A 20,885-nucleotide genomic window follows, 5' to 3' on the forward strand; every position below is an offset into this window, starting at 1 on the left:
CACAGAGGACACTGCATGCCTGCTTTGTAGCGCACCAGACTAGTGGCAGTGGAGGAATCCCCTGGTCCAACATGCACTGATGGATTGTCTGTTTGACCATAATATCTGTGGTGAGAGACCACATGAGCACACCTCATCCATCACACACACTCAAATTCACCATACCATCACTCCAAACCCACATATTTCCTTTTCCACCTGAGACCTTAACGCCCAGGGAGAAAAAAACATGCATACGCACATCTGTCCCAAACCCTTCCTCCACAACAGAGCTGACCTCTCCATCTTCACCTCTCCCCTTTTTACACCCACACACAGCAGGGCAGGTAGAATAACGCTGCTCCCTGCCCCCTGCCACTTTGCCAGCGCTTCATATAATGTGTAAGCAGCGTATGACACTCAAGTGCAGTTGAAAGTATGTAACCTTGAGCTATTCACATACAGCTATACTAATTATTGCAAGCTGTAATAGTAAGAAAAAACGTTCCATACATTGTCTGACACTGAATGCATCGGTTTAAAAAGAGCACATTTTTTTCTTTCTTTTTTTTAAAAATAGGTTATCTTAGAAACAGTTGACAGCAATCATTAAACCTACTGTCTTAACCGTGAGGCAACCTTGTGGGTGAATATGTGTGATCCCCAATGATATTTTTTTTTTTGTTTCCAGATAAATGCTTAGAATGTCTGGATTACATCCTAAAGTGTGTAGTGTACTCCAAAAATTTGTGCCTTTAAACTCTTACTTTAATACTTTATACTGCTTATTGCATGCACAACATGCATTATAAGCATTATGTGTACAGTTCAGTCTCTCCCTTTACTCCCTCTATCAAATCAGCAATTTAGATAGGATGTTGGTCTGTTTTCACAGCAGACGCAAGGAGTAAATTAAAAGCAGTGGCTGACAGCGAACCATATGGTACCGCTCTCTGCAAGAGAAAAAACACAGCAAAGATTAATTGATAATAGCTGGCACTTCCACCACCTCCAACAGGGATATTAGTGTGTGTATGTGCGTGTGTGTGAAGGTGCCTGTGTGTATGCATGCAGTACATGTGTGTATGCATCCTGATTGCAAACAGCATGCTTATATTGAAAGGCCCAGGAGGGGGACCTGTCAGGCAAGATGGTTTGTATTATGTGTACCATCAACATGCCTACATTTTTAAACTTGCCATCTTGTAAGAGATGCTGAAGACTTAAACAAGCAACACATTACTCATGTATGAGAGCTTTCAGGGCACTTTTGAATGTAGGTTTCTTTGACTGTGGCTGTTTGTCTGTGAGGGTGTGTTGCCTGCAATCCATTTATTGCACAACCTGGTGCTTTCTCTGACGGTTGCTGCTGCAGGAGGGAAAAGATGACATTAACACAGCTACTGAGCATGATTAAAGGCTTTCAACTGGAGGGGCTGTGCAAACAATTCCTCGCTATCTAAACATTGTTACAAGGAAATCAGACCTCAATTGTATCTGCATGTTCCTTTGTACAGCCTGATGGTCAGTGACCCCTCCAGCTCAGGACTGGCTGGAATTAAATCCGAATGTCAGATGGGTGAAGCGCCCTGCAGGGGTGGAAAAGGGCTGGAGGGGGAAGTGAGGGAAGAGAGGTTCTCTTTGATTGGATGGACTGATGTGGCAAAAAGGAGTGAAAGAAAAAGAGTGAACGAGAGGAAGAGGGAGAAAGACCACTCAGGGGAAATCAGCTCTCTCCACTCATAAACAAATTCATCATCAGCTCTGACAAACCACACGCCGCATAACGATGAGCTTAAGTGCACAGAGCAAGAGGAAGGGAGGGCGAGAGAAAGAAAAGAGACAAGGGAAGGATAGCAGGAAAAACAGGAGGTACATGTATAATGAGCAGTGGGAACCATCATGGATTTATCCTTAATTTGTTAGTATCACTGCTGCCCAGATGTTGAAAAAAAGAGATCAGGCATGTTATGAAAAACTTTTGTGTCTGAATAAAGTGGAGCATGTGAACAGCTTTGAATAGTTGTAGCAGAAATTCAGATTAACTGCATTCTATTGTAATATAGAAAGGCAGCAGCATCTAAATAAAGAAACTCCAGCAGATGTGTGCATTTATTTCCTTTTGTTGCTCTAAAATTAGATTTAAAGCTTTTTATAGTGGCTTAATAGTAGATTTGGGATCGTGTACTTTCATGTAGATATATGTGGAAAAGTGATGGTAGTAAGTGATGGCAGTCTGGGTGTGGTGCAGCAGAGGGGAGGACATGGACCCATGAGATGGGAGAGCAGAGGGGGTGCCAGGGACTGGACTGACAGCCCATAATTACGGCTCATTTTCAGTCATTAAGCCATGGAGTGTGAGCAGCTCTCACACTAAGGGAAGGGCCTTGATTAATAATGAAGCCCCCCCTCTCCTCCTTCTAATACACACACAGATATACTAAGACATGCACTGCAGGATTGGTATGCACATGTATGGGTAACGAACAGCTAATTCTCGGGAAGAATCTGTCATGTGCTCTCACTACGACAATTAGATGATTATTCCTGTGCACAGATAACGCTACATTTTGTCACATTAAAAATGGTTCAAAGTTTTCAGACAAAAAAGCTGCATTGGTTCCTGTTTTCCATGGTGCTGAAGTCTGAAGGAGCTGTCCAGGAAATTGGTGGTACTGAATTTAAAGTGAGCACACAGCAGCACCTTCCTCCCTGACTCCCCACTTCCCTTCCCTTCTCTTCTCTTCCCCCACCTCCTGTCTTACCCTAGCCTCTCCTCCTCCTCCTCCTCCTCCTCCTCCTCCTCCTCCTCCTCCTCCTCCTCCTCCTCCTCCACTCTGTTCTGGCTGGCTGTCAGAGGGCCCACCGTCTCCTTTGAACTCCTACACCAGCACCCTGCAACGATCAAACTTCGAGCTGCTCCCTGCCATGAAATATTTACCACACAGAAGGGACATATTCAGTCAGTGTCGGTTGAGGGCGCCGGTACAAAGGTGCAACATGAAAGATAGAGAGAATATGAAAGGAGGAGAGGAGCAGTTTGAAGCTGAAACCACCAAACTGCAAAGAAACATGACTACACTGTTAGCATTTTATTTAATGATGTAATATTTTGGCAAAGGATGAATAATGCATCGTTTTCCAAAAGAGGAGGATGAAGAAGAAGGAGGGGAGGAAGAAGACACAGAGATGAAACACAAAAGTGTTCTCGCTGTCATCCAGACGAGACCCGTAATCTTCACTTTGACCTCTTGCATGTTTTCTATTGAAATCTACTTCACACTATTCAAAAGCGCAGTATTGCCTTAGTCTAATAATACCGAGATGTGCTGTGCTGTGAGCCTGTTTTGCCATTGGATTTAAACATGTAATGTGGATGTAAATATGAGATATTGAGTCTTAATCTGAATACAAGTTGCACCTTAGAATAAAAAAAAACAACAGAAAAAGTAACATTCACCCAGAAATCTAGACTTTCGATTGCACCTTTTCAGAATGAACAGAAACACAAGCTGTTGCTCAACACTGAGTTCAGCAGTGTGAATATCCACCGATGCCACCTCATCACTGTTGTTTGCAGGTGTCACCGTCTTGCTACTGTTACACACATACAGTAAACACACACACACACACACACACCAGCAGCACCGGCACAGAAAAGGCCGGGACAGAGCCGGCTGGTCCCAGCTGGTCCCTGCTAACACATTCCACTGCACCCTAATGACAGCGGGCCCCCCAGCCTCTGTGACCCCGGCCCTAACACCCCTTCATGGGCCCCCAGGGATCCGGCAGGGCCAGGAGGGGTGAGGAGAAGGAGGAAGGATGGGGGAAGGTGGTGGAGGGGGGGTGGGAGGAGTGACACAGATGAGGGAGGACACTCCAGGTGGTGGGACAGCTCTGAGGGAATTGGAAGTCATGAATATATTAACTGACAGGAGGGGGAGTAATGAATTCAAATTAAATTATATGTGCTGAGCACTATACGAACACGAGCGAACACGCCGGGGATATTTCAAGGGGGCCGACATAATTACACCTTTCATGAAATTTGATAAAAAGGAAATATGTGTAAGACAATTGCAGATGCAAAACACAGCTGCCAGGCTGTGCTGCACTCTTGGAAAGTTAGATAGTATCAAAAACAGAAGTTTACGGAGGATTGATTGTGTCATTTGTGTTCCTTCCATTTTTCTTTTTTCCTCTGTTTTTCTCCTCTTTTCCCCTCTTTCTACAATCTCTATGGACAGTAAACACTTTAACGTTCCTTTTTTTATATTTTAATGATTTTTATCTGCTCATAGCAGTTATTCCCACCATAAACAACGGCTGTAGTCTCGGGCTATTTTCTGATCTGGGTTGTGATAGCCAGCCTCTCTCTCGGTCAAATCCCATAGACGTTGGTCATGTTCCAGGCCAAGGATTCAGTCCTTATGAATGTGGTAACAGCACTGACCCCCACAAGCCAGGAGGTGAGAGGGAGTCCAGCTGTCTCTCAGGGCTGGAACTGACTGAGGCGACCATGTAACCCCCCACCCATCCCCGCACCCTCTTCCCTCCACTTTGTCCCTCAGTCTGTCTTCGCTTCGCCAGGGGCGAAACAGTCAGCCCTGAAATCCCCTCTGCTGTGGTGTGGAGCCAGGTGACTCGAGGGCAAACAGTGCTCGAGGATGATTGGTCCACAACAACAATCGGGACAAGCAGGCCCTGAAATCGTCGCTGACTGCAGAGGAGAAGGGGCCAGATTTGAGGGTGTGCAGGAGGACACGAACAAGGGGTGGAAGGCAGGAAGGGAGAGGTCAAGATGAGAAGTGTTGGCTTGAAGGAGTGGAGGGAGAGAAGTGGGAAGGGCAGACTTCTGCAATGCCTGAGGCAAAATGAAGATAGAGGGAGAAGAGGAGGGCTCCCCAGCCTTTTGTTCAGCTGATCCTTTAAACAATATCCCAATCCCTGTGATCTGCTGATTATTAGCCTGTCCATACGGGACCCTCTGCTTAACAGTATTAGCCAAAGTAAACAGTCACATTAATAAAAACCTTCTTTATTTCCCCATAACAGGGTCATCATCGATATTCAGCTTCTAGACATTTTGTTCCTCCGCCATTTATTACGGTTCCCGTCATGTTGTGACACCGACGTGTTCAATTTTTATACTTTGATTAATTTATTTCTCTCAAAGAAAATGTATTCTACGCAAGTCATCTAATCAGACAAAGCACCAAATTAATCATCTATAAATCTAGCGAGGAATAAACACGACTTTCATAAATGTTCCCACAACGCAAGGTGTTACGTGGAAAAATGTGAGAGCAATCTGCACATGATGGCAGACACTGTGTTGTTAAGGAACTGTGTTAATTATGGATTCTGAAGACCAATTAAAAAAACACAATCACACTGGGCTTTGTTTCAAGGTTTCTATTATTTGGTAAGACAGCAAGATGGGGGAAAGATACGGCGAGAGGCAGACAGAGATAAACGTAGAGAGAGATGACGCAGGGATAACCGGTTATCTCAGCCTTCACATGGCTTCAGCTTTGTCCTTCCCTTACCCTCCTTCCCACTCTCTCTATCTCTGCTTTTCTATCGCTTTTAGATCTCTCACAAGTAATCTGCTTTTTCCTCAAGCCCGTGTCCTCATGTCTTCTTTCAGTATAACATGCTTACTGGTATGTTGCATCTAATATCCGTGTCTCAACATCTCTTTCTATGCATAGTATGTATAATGTAGCTTTCTTTTCTTCCCCTCCTCTCCTCAGCAGCTTCTTCATCTTCTTGTTATCTTGCTGAGCACAGCTAGTGCCCTGCGTCTCACCGGAGAATTACAAGGATTTGGTCCATTACAGTAAAGACAGTCATGCATGCAAATTAATAAAAATGATCTCGTGCAATCTATATACAGTGTATTTAAATGCAAACTTAAATGCATTTTGCTCGAGTAAATATATATAAGAGAGAACAGTGACACCAGTAATGGCCTTGTGTGTTTGTGTGTGCATGCATGCATGTTTGTGTGTGTTGTGTGTGTGTGTGTCTGCGCTATGTTGCAGATTAGGAGGTGCGAGACAGCAGATGGGTACGTCTAAAAAGCCCCAAGCTCCCATCACCAATCAGTGTTTTGCGGGTCTGGATTGATGTTGAGGTGGCAAATTGTTTCATTTGTGCAGATAAAAACTGATTACAAGATATCAAAATTGCATCGCAGTTGTGTCCATTTCAGACAAGCAAAGTTTCTTTACAAAATTTAGGCAGGAATTACAGTGTGTTGGAAAAACAAAGTGGTTAATAAACAGCAAAACGATCGAAATGTAGCGCAAAATTCAGCACTGAGAACATTTATATATGCTTTAACAAGACAGCTGCTCATCCAACCTCATCTTTCCCTCATAAATAAGTATATGACCATAATATCCTGCTATGTCAGTCAGTGTGTGTGTGTGTGTGTGTGTGTGTGTGTGTGTGTGTGTGTATGTGTGTGTGTGTGTGAGAGAGAGACAGATGAACATGGGCTAGTGTATGAGCACAGTGGCTGATGACAATGACAGGACTTGATGAGCAGAGATAGCCCGCTGCTGATGCCCTGACCATATGGATGGGTATTGTTGTGCCTCCCCCTCACCACCACAGATGGTGCCCGCAGCAACACAACACAACAAAACCTAAGCCATTGTTTTACCAGTAGCAATCATAATGAGGGGAAGGAGGGAGGAAGACAGGGGAAAAAAAATAATTACTTCTGCAGCCAGGAAAGAAAAAAAAAATCTGTCCTTCTTCGGAGCTGGTGTCCAGAAGGGCAGATTCCTGAGAGAAAGCAGCCAGAGTGGTTGTTGGTAATTGACTGATATGGTAATGAGTGCCTAATTATACCCGGTACACGGGCGCAGAGGGCCGCCTCCACAGTGACTGCCCCATGACCCGCTTTCTGACAAACTGTCACTTCATCTTGCCACATCACTCAAGCGCTTATCAAATATGACCCCAAAATAGACAAGCGATAATATACACACAGGCAGAGTTGGACATATGCACACACACACACACACACACACACACACACACACACATACATACACAGAAATATGTACAGTACACTTGCAGGCATGCTGCACACACACACTGGCATATGCTTGCACACTTTAGCATTTAAGTGCATGTGTGTGGAGGGATTGATGAGCAGTAAGAAACCTCAACATCACAACTCTGTTACACAAATATTTATTGCTGTTTCTGCTTAGATTCACTATCAAGGGAGTATTGTGCTGTGTTAATCAAAATACACTAAACAAATTTCAGTTGTGTAACATCTGATCAGGATCTTCATTTGTATTATAGCCGTGACACCTGATCTAATATGTTCATGATTTACTGTCCTGATAAAACAAGCCAATGTGCAAACTGAAAACACAGTGCAAGTCACCTCTCCTGTAATAAATCAAAATATGTATGCCACATATAATTACAAGCCTATCACATAATAAAGCCCTCTTTATGTGCACTTAATAGTCACATGGCTTCTCTTTGAAATCAACTTCATAAAACATTAGCTATTAAAAAGAAAATAGAGCCATGGCAGTTTTCTACATTCATTCAAATCCCTTGCTATTGTTCGCCAGGTATTCATGTAGCCTAACATCTGGTTGTATTTTTGACAGTGGTGTGAATGGTGTTCAAACTTGCTCAGCGGGGATTCCCAATTAAAAGCCCTCTTGACCCAAAGGGCTTTTTAACTCAGCAGAGTCCCCTGAGAGGGTGGCAACATTAGTCGACTTAATAAGTTAAAATTTCAGCGACCTCCTTAAAGGAAGTAAACCAAGGAGGACGATTGTAAAGGTAAAAATAGAACAGAAGAAAGAGCAACAAATGAAACATGGCAATTAAACACAATACAGCAAACTGCGTGTGTGAATATGTACAGTGTCTGCTATGGAAGGTATTTTTAATCAGAGCTAAAGTATTTAATTTACAGCATTTTTAGGGTTGGAAAAAGTCAAGTGCTGTGAAGGTAATATTGGAATAAACACAGACGGATATGAGATTTAGTCAAGACATAATATAGACGTTAAATATCGGTAGGCATGGGAGATTCACTAAATATATTTCAGTATAATACAACATATGCTGATCTGTATATGCTATTTTGTTGCGGTCATTATGCAAGAACGAGAAGAATGTATACTTTTTTATGTAATAATTACACGAGCAAGAGATTTCATTTAGAAAACTTGTTTTTTTATTTGGTGAATAGTCTTGTTTACTTCCTTGCCAAGAGTTAGAAGATTGGTACAACTTTGAACAATTATTGTATTATCAACACAAGAACGAAATGAGGGGAAGGAATAAGCCTGGCTCTGTCCGGGGGTAACAAAAAAAACAATCTAAAACATAACCTCTTGCAAAAACTACAATGCATGTGTTTTTTTATGCTTTATCTCTTATATAGCATCTTCATTGCTGAGCTTTAGAGATGCTGATTGGTAAATTTGCAACCTTTGGACAGAATCAGCCAAGTTGTTTCTCCATGTTCTGTTTTTAACTTAACTGTCTGCTGATTTGACTTTGGTATCAATATTCTCATTTAACTCAGGGCAGAAACAGTGATTTCCTAAACTATAGAGATGTTGATTTTGAGTTCCAGCCCGTAACGTAGTAATTCCCATTGCAAATAAGATGTGGATGATGGCATTTTTTTTTCTTCTTGTTGTCGGTGTGTTTTGTTTAATTGGATTCACAATGCCAAGAGTTTATTAAAGTAAATCAAGTACAAGGTGAAATATTTAGTTCAATATATTTAGTTAAATCATTTTTTTCCAATAGAATTTTTTTGTTCTGCCTGAACGTGCATAAAAGAAGCATTAAGATCCATTTTTTGTGTGTTTTTATAAAGTGCACTTATTTTAGAGAAATGCAATATATCATTAAACTGCTTTCACATAACTGAGCCATGCATTTTCTTTTGCGTGCCTGTACGTTACACTGACAAAAATGAGAGTTCAAAGTCTTCCTCGAAGGTATTGACCTGTTGCTGATAAGAGAAGTTCAAGGTAGCTACAGTCTTGTAATCAAAACCTTATCTGCTCCACCTACCAAGACCTTTGCATAGAGAACGTGGAGACTCAGTGTTCATGGCAGCCAAAACATTCTGCTGTGAACTGTACAGTTTGTTAATGTGCTTCAACTACACCACCAGCTGCTGCACGGGCATCCAAGCGTTCATCTATCCATCCAGTGATATAGCAGCAGTGCCCTCCACTCTTGTCCTTTCCTATTTCTTTCTGCTCACCTGAGCTTCGTTTCCTCCTCAGTGTGCTCATGTAGGTTCAGTTATTCTGATCATGTTCTTGTCGGTTCTGCATCACAATATTTGCCACCTGTTATTTTCTCTTGAAAGCATCACTACTTTCCAGTTACTTCTTTGCTAACTGCTCTTTGTTCACCACCTCCTACTCACGGTTTCCACCAATCTACTGCTCTGAAGTCATCAGAATAACTGTGACATCATTCTGTACAACTATCTGTCAAACTTCTAATACATTTCTATGACACTGATGTTTCTTAACATCACAGCTTTTGAACCAAATAACATGTGGCAGCTGAATGAACAAGCTTTGTCACTGTACCTTCAGTTCAGCAACTAAATGCACCACTAAAGATTCATAGGTCAATCTGTGCCCTTACACATTATAAGAACTGTAAAATTAAGACATGTTTCATTTTGATGCATTTGCTCTCAAAAAATAGATTTTTGATGTGGACACTAGATGCAAATTAATCTTTTTTTTCTGTGAGTTTACTAGTTATAATCTGTAGTTTAACAAAACACGGAAAATCTGTAAAACAACACTAAATTATGAAAAAAAAACTGTTAAAATACTTTTACTTCTTACACTCTATGCTGACTAAGTTTCAAGTCTCAGCGAGTTGATTTTGATAGTTTGCTAAAATAAAATCCCTGGAGATTAGGAAAAATTCCAACACCCATTGCAATGATTGTGAAATTTGCTGTTAGTAATTTAAGTTGTAAGCACATAGATAGTATTTGCTGGATTGAAACCACCATTAAATACCAGGAAGATCTTTTCTTTGGCTGAACAGGTGCAAGAATCCAATGATTCCCACAGTGGCTTTTTCTCAGTTACAGGATGCTACAGTAGAGGTTTGATGTTATCAGGTGATGTTCTCAAAGTTAATGCCGCCATCTACACACCCACCCTTTTCCCACAGAGCACCAATAGAGTGGCAGCACATTCATTTGGACACCTCCACACGTCCATTTTAAATGGGTATCATTTTTGCGTATATCTGAAGGTTCAGAATAAACTGGTATGGAGAGCATTTAATTGGAGTGGCTAAATAACGTTTGCCACGGTGAAGCCGGCAACCTCAGTCTGAAGGACAGCTGCACATAAAAGGAGACAGAACCAGAGAGAAAATATAAAGAAATACAAAAAATAAAGAGGAGGTGTAAAAGGGAGACATCACGTTTGGGAGGACGAAGGATGTGTGGAGTGTAGAGAGTGATGTAAAGTCTCATTCCTGTTGCACCATTTTAATAATATGGTGCAGGAGAATGGAATGTTATCGTGTGTGCTTGAGAGTGATGATATCTCGTGAAATATCTCTTTCCGGATTTTCAAAATATAAAAATCCTGGCTGGGGCTTTCTGTTTAGCTGCTGTGAGTCAACAACAAAGAAACTAATTCTGAGGCTCAGGAACTAGTGGTATATTTTATGTTGTTTACAATAAAGATATAAATCAGCGGTATGTGTAAAATCGTAACTGTTTGATCACATATGGCAGTTTGGAGTCGAGGTATAAGCAGAATAAAACACTCTGAGTTCGTAAGTCCCATCACTGTAATGGTTTTTGGGTGATGTCAGGTCATTTTTGAAACTCATTACTTGTAATTCGTACCTTGTGGCCATCAAATTAGCTTTATTTTTGCCATTTTTTATCATAATAATCTTCTGCCGCGAAGGAAAATTGCTAAAGATGTAAATAGAGAAAACATACAGACAGAAGGACAAGCACCAGACACGCAGGACACTTCCTGTCATGTGGTGTGATCATATATCATTGGTCAGCATGTTGGGTCAGACCCTTGGCGGTATCGGTCCGGGGAGACGGCCCACCCTCCAGATGGCCTCGGTCCAACAGGTGGTCCCATAGCAGGGGGTGGGGCTGAGAGGTCTGACATCTGCCATCCTTCGCTAACCCCTCACACACACATACATGCACACATATTACTCACAGCAACACAGAGTAGTTTGCACATTTTCCTCATTGTTCAGCATATTTTGCTGCAGTGAGATCTCGGGGCCTCGCTCTCCTACTGACTGTCTGCTTCCTCGATCAGATTTCACACTCATCTCACACATCGCGGCTCAGTGGGAGCTCACTTCCACGGCTCAGGCTTCAAACAATGACAACTCATTAGCATGTATTGTATGATATTAGACTGCCATGACGACTGAATATGGATTTTGTTTGGTTTGATTTTCATTTGCTCCTGATCTGAGTTGCTGTTTGTGTTCTACCCGAGCTGCAGAATATTGTGTGGAGCCTTGCACTTGTTAATTTATTGATCTGTGGTTAATTGCTTATAAAAGTGATGCTGCACAGGAATTAACTGGCACAAAAGTAATCACTATGGGAAGTGGGGTTTCAGGACTTGGATGGAAAGTGTAATGTTTGGACAAATGAAAGCATCGGAGAGAGCTTTCTGTCTTTTAGGGGAACTCAAACCTGTGTGCAAAGTAGGAAACTTACTTTGTTGGTTTCTCTAAACAGTCTGTGCACATTTAGTTCCAACTGTTTCCCTTTCATTAGAGGCACATTTGGTTGTGTCTGGCTGGAAAAGAAAACACAACCAGCATTTGAATTATTCTTGGCAAATTCACAACAATCTGGTAGAATAACTGTGTTTTGAAAACATGTCCATAATTTTTCAAAGGCCAGGAAATCATCACATGAATGAGAGTGATGATATCAGAAAGAACCTGCTTGATCAGATACTGTAGCGTAAAAAAAGTATTATGGAAGATAAATATCCTGTGAAATTTTAAAACTTTAAAGATGAGGAATGGCATTGAGTGTTGGCTGCACTATTCAAAACCCAACAGTTTTCAACGTGGAACGCAAAAAGCAAAGAAACAGGGAGGCATTTAGTCATTTTAACCCTGTGACCCTCACCAAGGTCTTTTTGTTGCGGAGTTAACAAAGTTAACTCTTAATATAAGATAATAATACAATGTTTGTAATTCTTTCCCCAAACCAGCATGTCTATTTACTCATCAATAGGTTGTTTTTAGTGCTTTATCTATGTCTGAACAAACTTAAATCTTTTATTTTTAGCGCTCTTTTCATCATCTTATTTGGAAACTCAATTTGCCTTGAAAAAAAAATTAACCAAGTTACATATAGTGGATGTATCTGAAGACCTTGTAAGCTGAGTAACTATCCCCGTATAGCTGCCTCAAAATGTTCATGAAGAAATAAAGTGCTTCTTGAATAAACTTGAAAAAACTACACAGTTAAGTAATTTTAAGTAAGAACTGATCATCTGTTATTCATCCTTTTTAAAGAGATGCACCTAATGTATCTTAATCAAATGTACAAAGAAAGCTGTTTCTCTAAAATGAAACCAACCATGTCTGGACAAAAATCGTGGCGTATAATAAAGGACAAAAAATAAAAACAGTTGTCCAAGAATAGAGTGAAATTGAGAAGATATCATATGCAGGGAGCTCACTGTAAAAGTTCAGGAGAGCTAAAGTTGAATTATTCATCAGACATTGCCACTCTTTTTTTACCTTCAATTGACAGGTGTCTATGAGTCCATATGGCATATGTGCCTGGATGCACACATATACTACACACACACACACACACACACACACACACACACACACACACACACACACACACACACACACACACACACACACACACACACACACACACACACACACACACACAACCAGGAAGAGGTGCTGTGGGTGAGAACAGATGATTGGTCCTATGTCATGGGTGTGTGTGTCTGTGTGTGCACATGGCAGAGGTCTCGTTAGCACCACAAGTGTACGGCTAAATTTGTCTCCACCATCCCACCACACCTGCTCTCAGAGCCTGCAGCTGTCACTTCTCTGTCTGTCTGTCTGTCTGTCTGTCTGTCTGTCTGTCTGTCTGTCTGTCTATCTATCTATCTATCTGTCTATCTATCTATCTATCTACCTATCTATCTATCTATCTATCTACCTATCTATCTATCTATCTATCTATCTATCTATCTATCTATCTATCTATCTATGGAGGACTAAAAGTGCCAAAATTAAATAAATAAATACATCATTAAATAATTAATTAAATATGTCATTAATTAATTAAAATTGGAATTAAATATTTCATTAATTAATTAAAATTGGAATTAAATATGTCATTAATTAATTAAAATTGGAATTAAATACTTAAATGTGTTATTAAATAAATATATCATTAAATAATTAAATATGTCATTAATTAGTTAAAATTGGAATTAAATATGTCATTAATTAATTAAAATTGGAATTAAATACATAAATGTGTTATTAAATATGTCATTAATTTATTAAAATAACAATTATTTTAAGTAAAAAACATATTTCATTATTTCACGATTTAATTAATTATTTCATGGTCCTTGTGTTGCAGTGGATCATGAATTAATTTTATCTGTCAACCTCGCCCGTCAAAGTCCGTGGGCGGGACTAACGTGAATCTAGTCTAATCCACTGCTTTTGTCTGCCTTGAAACCGGAAGTAGAAGTCTTTCTAAACATGGTGGCTGTGTAGAGGGAGAGTCGCTGTGAACTTTCTAGAGAGTTGGTGAGAGATCTTTTAGACCTTGCAGAGTATGTGGAAGCAGGACCTGCTGACCGCGAGCATGTAGCGTGTAAAGCAGAGGAATTTATTGAAGTTGTTGAAGTTATTTCCGCACTTTCCGACCAAGATGTTGACCGTAGAGTGACTGCAAATTTAGAGGAAGTACTCCGCCGGTTTTCTGGTACCAGGGTGCAACAGGAGCACACACAGGGACCAGGGCGTTTGGCATACCGAGGGAAGTTCTGGAACATCACGTTCTTTGTGGATTACCAGCCTGTCAAATTGCAGCGATGCTCGGAGTGTCGAGCGCTTTTCCTTTAGGACCTACTCGGCGCGGCACGGCTCCGCTCGTCTTTGTTTAGCCGCGATTCCACAAGCATCTACTCGGCACGGTACGGCTCGTCTCATCTTTGTTAGCGAGCGTTTCCATACGGACTAATTTTCAGCACCTTCTCGGCTGAGGTTCCCAGCGAGCTGAGATGAGCCGATAATGTGGCGTTTACATAGTGCAGGCCACTGATTGGACAGGGAGTGACGACACAGAGCAACTTCAGCACGAAAACAAAATCCTGCATTAAAAAAATGACTGTAAACAGCGACGGTGTGCATTGCTCTTCACGAAACTCTCTGTTCTTCATAATTTTAATGTGACAGCCAGACCTGTACCGTGGGTGAATGAAGAGGTCGAGACTTTGTCTTTGGTGGTGGACCAAAGAATACAGAGAGAGCTGGACGGAGAAAGTTTATCAGGAGGTCTCTGAGCGGATGGCCGCTCACATATACAGTAGACTGTATATAAAGAGGACAGAAGCAGTGTAGGGAGAAGCTGAAAAAGCTCAAAAGTGACTATCGGTCCACCCAGGACCACAACGGCCGGCGTGGGTCAACCAGGAGGTGTTGGAAGAGGTTTCATGGAAGCTATTTACTGGCACCGCACCGGCGAGCAACAGGAGGGAGACTCAGCCGCTGCATTGTTGGAGACGTTCGAGAACGGTGAGTGTTTTGTGACTTCAAGAAACTTATACATCATTTATTCCATTGGTGGCAAGCTTCTTTTAAGCAAACAAGTATTTTTAGAAAGTAACGTCGTTGTCTCCTGGAGCAGACAATAAGATAGCTAGTTAGCCATCGGCGCTAACTCCGTGCTCTGCTTGTATTTCGTGCTGCTGTTTCTAACGTTTAGCTCTCAGAAGCTAATACTTCAGTCAGCATGCCGTGTTTTTCTTGTACTTAGAGTGAGTGTTTATTTCTGTTCAAGAATCCCTTTCCACATGCGAAGCCTACTCCACCTCCGTCGCGGAGCCCCCGGCTGCCCTGTCTCCTCTCCACCACCAGCAGCAGCTCCTCTCCAGCACCAGCTTCGACACCGACCCTGTCAACAGCACCGTCTTATCACCGGTAAGACACGGTAAACAGAGAGCATGGTTGATTTTCGCATTATTATTATTACTACAGGTGTAAATGCCTGCAAGCATGATCAGAACAGTGAGACCAACGACCAAGAATTCAGGCAGGTGTAAATGCAAACTGTGCAGCAGCCAGCTCAGGAACGCCTGATGAAAGCTACATGTAGCTGCAGTGACACATAAACAGAACACATGCAGCTGCATTTATTTTCCATTGACTTAACAAGTAAGTCACTCTAATTAATTTACGTTCTGGTGCAGTGTAGTATTGCAACCATTCTTCTTATAGTCACTAGGTAGCTGTGAAACTGAATGAAAATATACATAAAAATGAGAAAACACAGCTCTTCTTAGCAACTCCAAAATGTGCACAGGATGAAATGAAGTTCACACCACGTCGTTTTTGTTTGTGGTGGAGGAGTTACTGCTTGTGCTTTGGTTAAAGCGAAGAGTGCCAGAAGTTTATTAAAGTATCAAAGACATGATCATGATTGAAAATGGATGGACGGGTGGCTAAACACATCACATCATAGCTGTGGAGTCCTTCCAGCTCCTGGGGACTACAATCTCTCAGGACCTCCTGAAAAAGGCTCAGCAGAGGATGTATTTCCTACAACAGCTGAGGAGACATGGCCTGCCACATGAGCTGTTGATCCAGTTCTACACTGCAGTCATCCGATCTGTCCTGTGCACCTCTGGATCAACCACACAGCAGGACAGAAACAGACTACAGCCCATAGTACGGACTGCAGAAAACATCATCAGAGACCCCACTCACCCTGGACATTTGGACTACAGAGCCCTGTACACAAAAATCACCACTACTGTGTTTATAGCAATTACCATTTTGCTAATGTGTTCATACATTCCAATCTAGCTGTACATTTCTGTTTATATTGTGTTCTATTTTACTACTATTTCTTTTTCCTCCCTGTTCCTCTTTCTATAGTTTATTTTTTATTATTCTCTTCCATATTCCTAGGATGACACCAACAGCCGAAACCAAATTCCGTGTATATTGTGTACTTACTTGGCCATTAAAGCTGACTCTGATCACTTTTCTGTCTTTGGTCTAGGCAAGAGGAAAGGGGGCCACAGAAAACTGGACCTTCCTAGCGTACTTGTGGAGATGCAGGCTGAGGAGGAGTGGAGTCATGCCCAGCATGATGAGAACATCTGGTTGCTCCTCAGCGAGGCAAGAGAGAATGAAGCGGCCTTGCAGCGGGAGGAGATGGCCCAGAATACTGCCTTCAACCAGTCATTCCTGGGTGTGCTGGGGTAGCTGGGTAGGCAGTGGGCAGCCGGCGAGTGTGAGCGAGTCCACCTCCCATAGACTTGAGATTTACAAGTGCTGGTCATATAATTAGAATATCATGAAAAAGCTTGTCTTTTGGACAACTGTCAGGTCAGCAGTCTTCCCCATGATTGTGTAGCCTACAGAACTAGGCTGAGAGACCATATAAAGGCCTTTGCAGGTGTTTTGAGTTAATTAGCTGATTAGAGGTGTCTTCAATATTGAACCTTTCTACAATATTCTAATTTTCAGAGATACCAAATTTGAGATTTTTGTTAGTATTCAGGTATAATCATCAAAGTTAAGAGAAATAAACATTTGAAATATATCAGTCTGTGTAATGAATGAGTATAATATACAAGTTTCACTTTTTGAATGGAATTACTGAAATAATGAACAACTTTTTTCATGATATTCTAATTATATGACCAGCACCTGTAGTTGTATATAGTTTTACTTTTAGTCCTCCACTGTAGGAGAGGCCCACCACAGTTTGTACTTTGCACATTGTAAATAGTTTTGATTTTGCTGCTGACTAATAAACTATTTTGTGACTTATGTGATTGCATCATAACTTCTCATTTTGTCTGTTAAGACACTGGTAGAAAAAGAGTCAACAGTCTGAACCAAACAATTCTATATTCCCTAATAATGTATTTGTGTTTAATGGGATTTAACATGTTTTAACACAAACTCCTTTATGGTTCATAATTCTGGTGACTGAATTACACCAAAGCAATACTGATTTATCAAACTGGAATTTTCTTAAAACAGCTGTTTTAATGTTTTGGCGTTTAATTTTTTATTTAATCTTGCTAACCTTCACAAACAAACAATAGTATAGACACATCTACAAAAGTTTATTGTCAGAATTGCATTAAAGAAAACAATAGCGGTCCGGGGACCGAAAAACAGAAGTATAACAAGAAGAATAACTTTGCATGACACGTAGTGCATCAGTGCATCCTGTACATCTCTGTCCTCCTCCTCTACACCTTGTGCCACTGCAGGCTCATGTGCTGCTGCTTCAGGTAAATCCCATGAAGTCTCATCAGAGAGCATCTGAAACACATACACAGCATACATATTTTAATACCTAATAGCGACAAACTGCAGCCATTACAGGGTCGTTCACAGGACTGATACACGATAGCTAGCGAACTAGCATTAGCTTACCCTCATATGTCGTCTCGTTCATATCCTCTTGTCTTCGGCTTGATACTGCTTTATCGCCTCCCAAACTCTCCTGTGTCTCTCCTCAGTGTTTCGACTCGTCGCTCTCAGCTTTCTCCGACTCTTCTATTACTCTGAATCTGACAGAAAGCCACAGACCGAGCAGCAGGTGTACTATCGCCTCCATGTACATTGTTGCATTGCGTTTGTGTCGCACAGAAATGACGGTAAGGGACTTTCGGACCGCCGTGCTATGACGACTCCACCCACGATGAGGTGGTTCTCAATGTAATGGAAAAACAACTAAACCGAGACGAGCCGTGGCGCGCCGAGTAGATGCTAAAGGAAATGCTAAAGGAAAATTTGTCTTGCACCGCATGTATCAACATTTGGGAAAGAGGACCGAGTCTTTAGCGGTTGCTAATAAAGTTTTGTTTTATTGAGTATCCAAACCAACGTAGAGGTGAATAGCGCCACCCAGTGTATCGGAATGTGTTCACAAGCTCTGCGTCAATCCATTATCTGGAATCGATTTGCCTTGACTTGATGTGCAGGGTAACCAATCAGGTGTTAGGATCCGCCCACCGACTTTGACGGGCGAGGTTGACAGATAAAATTAATTCATGATCCACTGCAACACAAGGACCATGAAATAATTAATTAAATCGTGAAATAATGAAATATGTTTTTTACTTAAAATAATTGTTATTTTAATAAATTAATGACATATTTAATAACACATTTATGTATTTAATTCCAATTTTAATTAATTAATGACATATTTAATTCCAATTTTAACTAATTAATGACATATTTAATTATTTAATGATATATTTATTTAATAACACATTTAAGTATTTAATTCCAATTTTAATTAATTAATGACATATTTAATTCCAATTTTAATTAATTAATGAAATATTTAATTCCAATTTTAATTAATTAATGACATATTTAATTAATTATTTAATGATGTATTTATTTATTTAATTTTGGCACTTTTAGTCCTCCATATCTATCTATCTATCTATCTATCTATCTATCTATCTATCTATCTATCTATCTATCTATCTATCTACCTACCTACCTACCTACCTACCTACCTACCTACCTGTCTGTCTGTCTGTCTGTCTGTCTATAACCAAACAAAAATGCAAATGTAGAATTTTGAGAATAAAGTTTGAAAATTTTAATGTATGTAAAAACAAAAATAAAAACAAAACAAAAAAATATCCATAGAAGTTACATTAATGTCAAAAAAGTACAAAACCTACAAAGTCTTTAGCATTCTACTACATTTCGAAGAGAAATACTCTACTTTTCATTGCACTATATTTCTATGACCATTTAGTTATAAGTCACTACATAGAATATGCACTATAAAGCACTCATTATTAGATTAAACTGTTCAGTTGCATAGAAATACTTAAAAATAGCTAATATTCTATTATCACAAAATATATATAACACTTCAAAATGAGCCACTCTAAAAGCCAAGTACTTACAGTTTTTCTCAGTGGCTTTGGTTCATTTCTCAGATCAGAATTAAAATTCTCAAAACTACTTGTTCAGTCTTCACATCATTGTGTCACTTGTGCACATCAAAAAAGCAGTTTCTCATTACTTTGAAGAAGTTGCAAATGCTTTGGTACCTCTACGCAAATGATTGTGTTCAATTCTCTGCTGTTTCCTACATTATCAATTGCTTATGTCATGTTGATCAAAATGTATTGTAATGGGTCTCTGTTGAATAGTCTCACCCTCCACAACATTTAGACATTAGTTCATCGCATAAGTCTTTACATGTAAAATGGTTGAACAAGTTGTTACAATATGTCAAGGACGATTCTATACAATTCCGTTCGACTTTTTTTTTTTCCAAATCTGTCCTGAATTGGTAAATTGTTCCCAAGTGGATCTTGATTTTCTCTAATGAAGGGAAATGTGTTAAGGGTTAGAGTTTTCTGAAATCGCTCAAAGACGCAAGAGAAGATATTCATGATGTGGATGAGAATTTGTGGCCCAACAGACAGGAACGTATTACAGCACTGCATGTACAGTTTTCCCTAAGAAGATTGTCCTACAATCACATTTCTACTTTTTTGCTTTTGAGAGATGAACTAAGGATTTTGAGCAAGAGACTGGCTTTTGCAAGTAACCCATGGCGTTTTGCTATTTGTAGGAATTGTTTTGAGAAATGCACTTACTGTTTTGCAAATGTCAAGGATGATTTGAGAAATGTACCAAAGCGACTGAGAAAAACTGTAATGCAAAATATATATACCACTGCAAAATGGGCCACTTTAAATACCAAGTACTTAACAAGTGCATTTTGTTGCTAAGATTTTGATATTTTTAAGTTGGATTTTAAATGCAGGATCTTCCAAAGAAGCACTGCTACTGTAACTCAAATAGGAAATTGCTGCCGCAGCCGCTACTGTTAAAGCTAATGCTACTATTATTACAGCTAAAAGTGAAACATGATTCAAGGTAGCATCAGTGCACACATTTTAATCTATGTTGAATTTTTTGTTGTTGTTGGGTTTTTTGTTTATTTTTTAAAGAATACCGTAAAAAAAAAGTTAACCTAATTGAATATAATGGATGTATCTGAAGACTTTGTAAGTGTACACATTTTGAACTGTGTTGGAAAAGGATTTTTTAAAATCATTATTATAAGATATATTACTCCCTGAAAAAAACTAAAAATCAGCCAAATCTTTCCAGTGCAATACCTAAAAATGACTATTTTATATTTTAGTGTTCTAACATATAGCAAGTTTTCAACAGATGATAAAAATTCTAGTTCCAATAACCCTAAAATCTAGGGTTATTATTGTCATCCCCAACCAACATGGTTTTATTCAAATATTAAATTTTGTTAGGATTTTAAACAACTGTCCTCTGCTACTCACTCCCGGTGTTTCTGATCTCAGCAGCCCTTTTTCCATTTCGCCTTGAGTCATTAAATTGCTGTATCTCTTTGCTAAGGTCTTTAATGTCTCTTCTGTCGGTCATCTCATTGACTAAAATGTTATGCTCAGCCATGTTTCTTCCCCCCTCCTCCTCATATTGTGCAATACGCTGAACAAAGGAGAGCAAGGAAGAGCAAATGGACTAGAATGTAAATGGACAATGGACCACAGAAGTAAAAGGTCAACAGGTCATATCGGTCATGA

At 40.2% G+C, this 20,885-nt stretch overlaps 1 long non-coding RNA gene across 1 annotated transcript; it reads right to left on the reverse strand.

Annotated features, from left to right (window-relative positions):
- Window positions 1-17,374: 17,374 nt before the first annotated feature.
- On the reverse strand, window positions 17,375-18,317 carry LOC129349039 (uncharacterized). The gene is made up of 2 exons (XR_008601855.1): window positions 17,710-18,317; window positions 17,375-17,595 (listed from the first exon to the last, which is right to left on the reverse strand). It is a non-coding gene; the product is annotated as an uncharacterized LOC129349039 (long non-coding RNA).
- Window positions 18,318-20,885: the final 2,568 nt, after the last annotated feature.

Source organism: Amphiprion ocellaris, chromosome 1 (genome assembly GCF_022539595.1).
Source record: "Amphiprion ocellaris isolate individual 3 ecotype Okinawa chromosome 1, ASM2253959v1, whole genome shotgun sequence".
Lineage (NCBI taxonomy): Eukaryota > Metazoa > Chordata > Actinopteri > Pomacentridae > Amphiprion > Amphiprion ocellaris.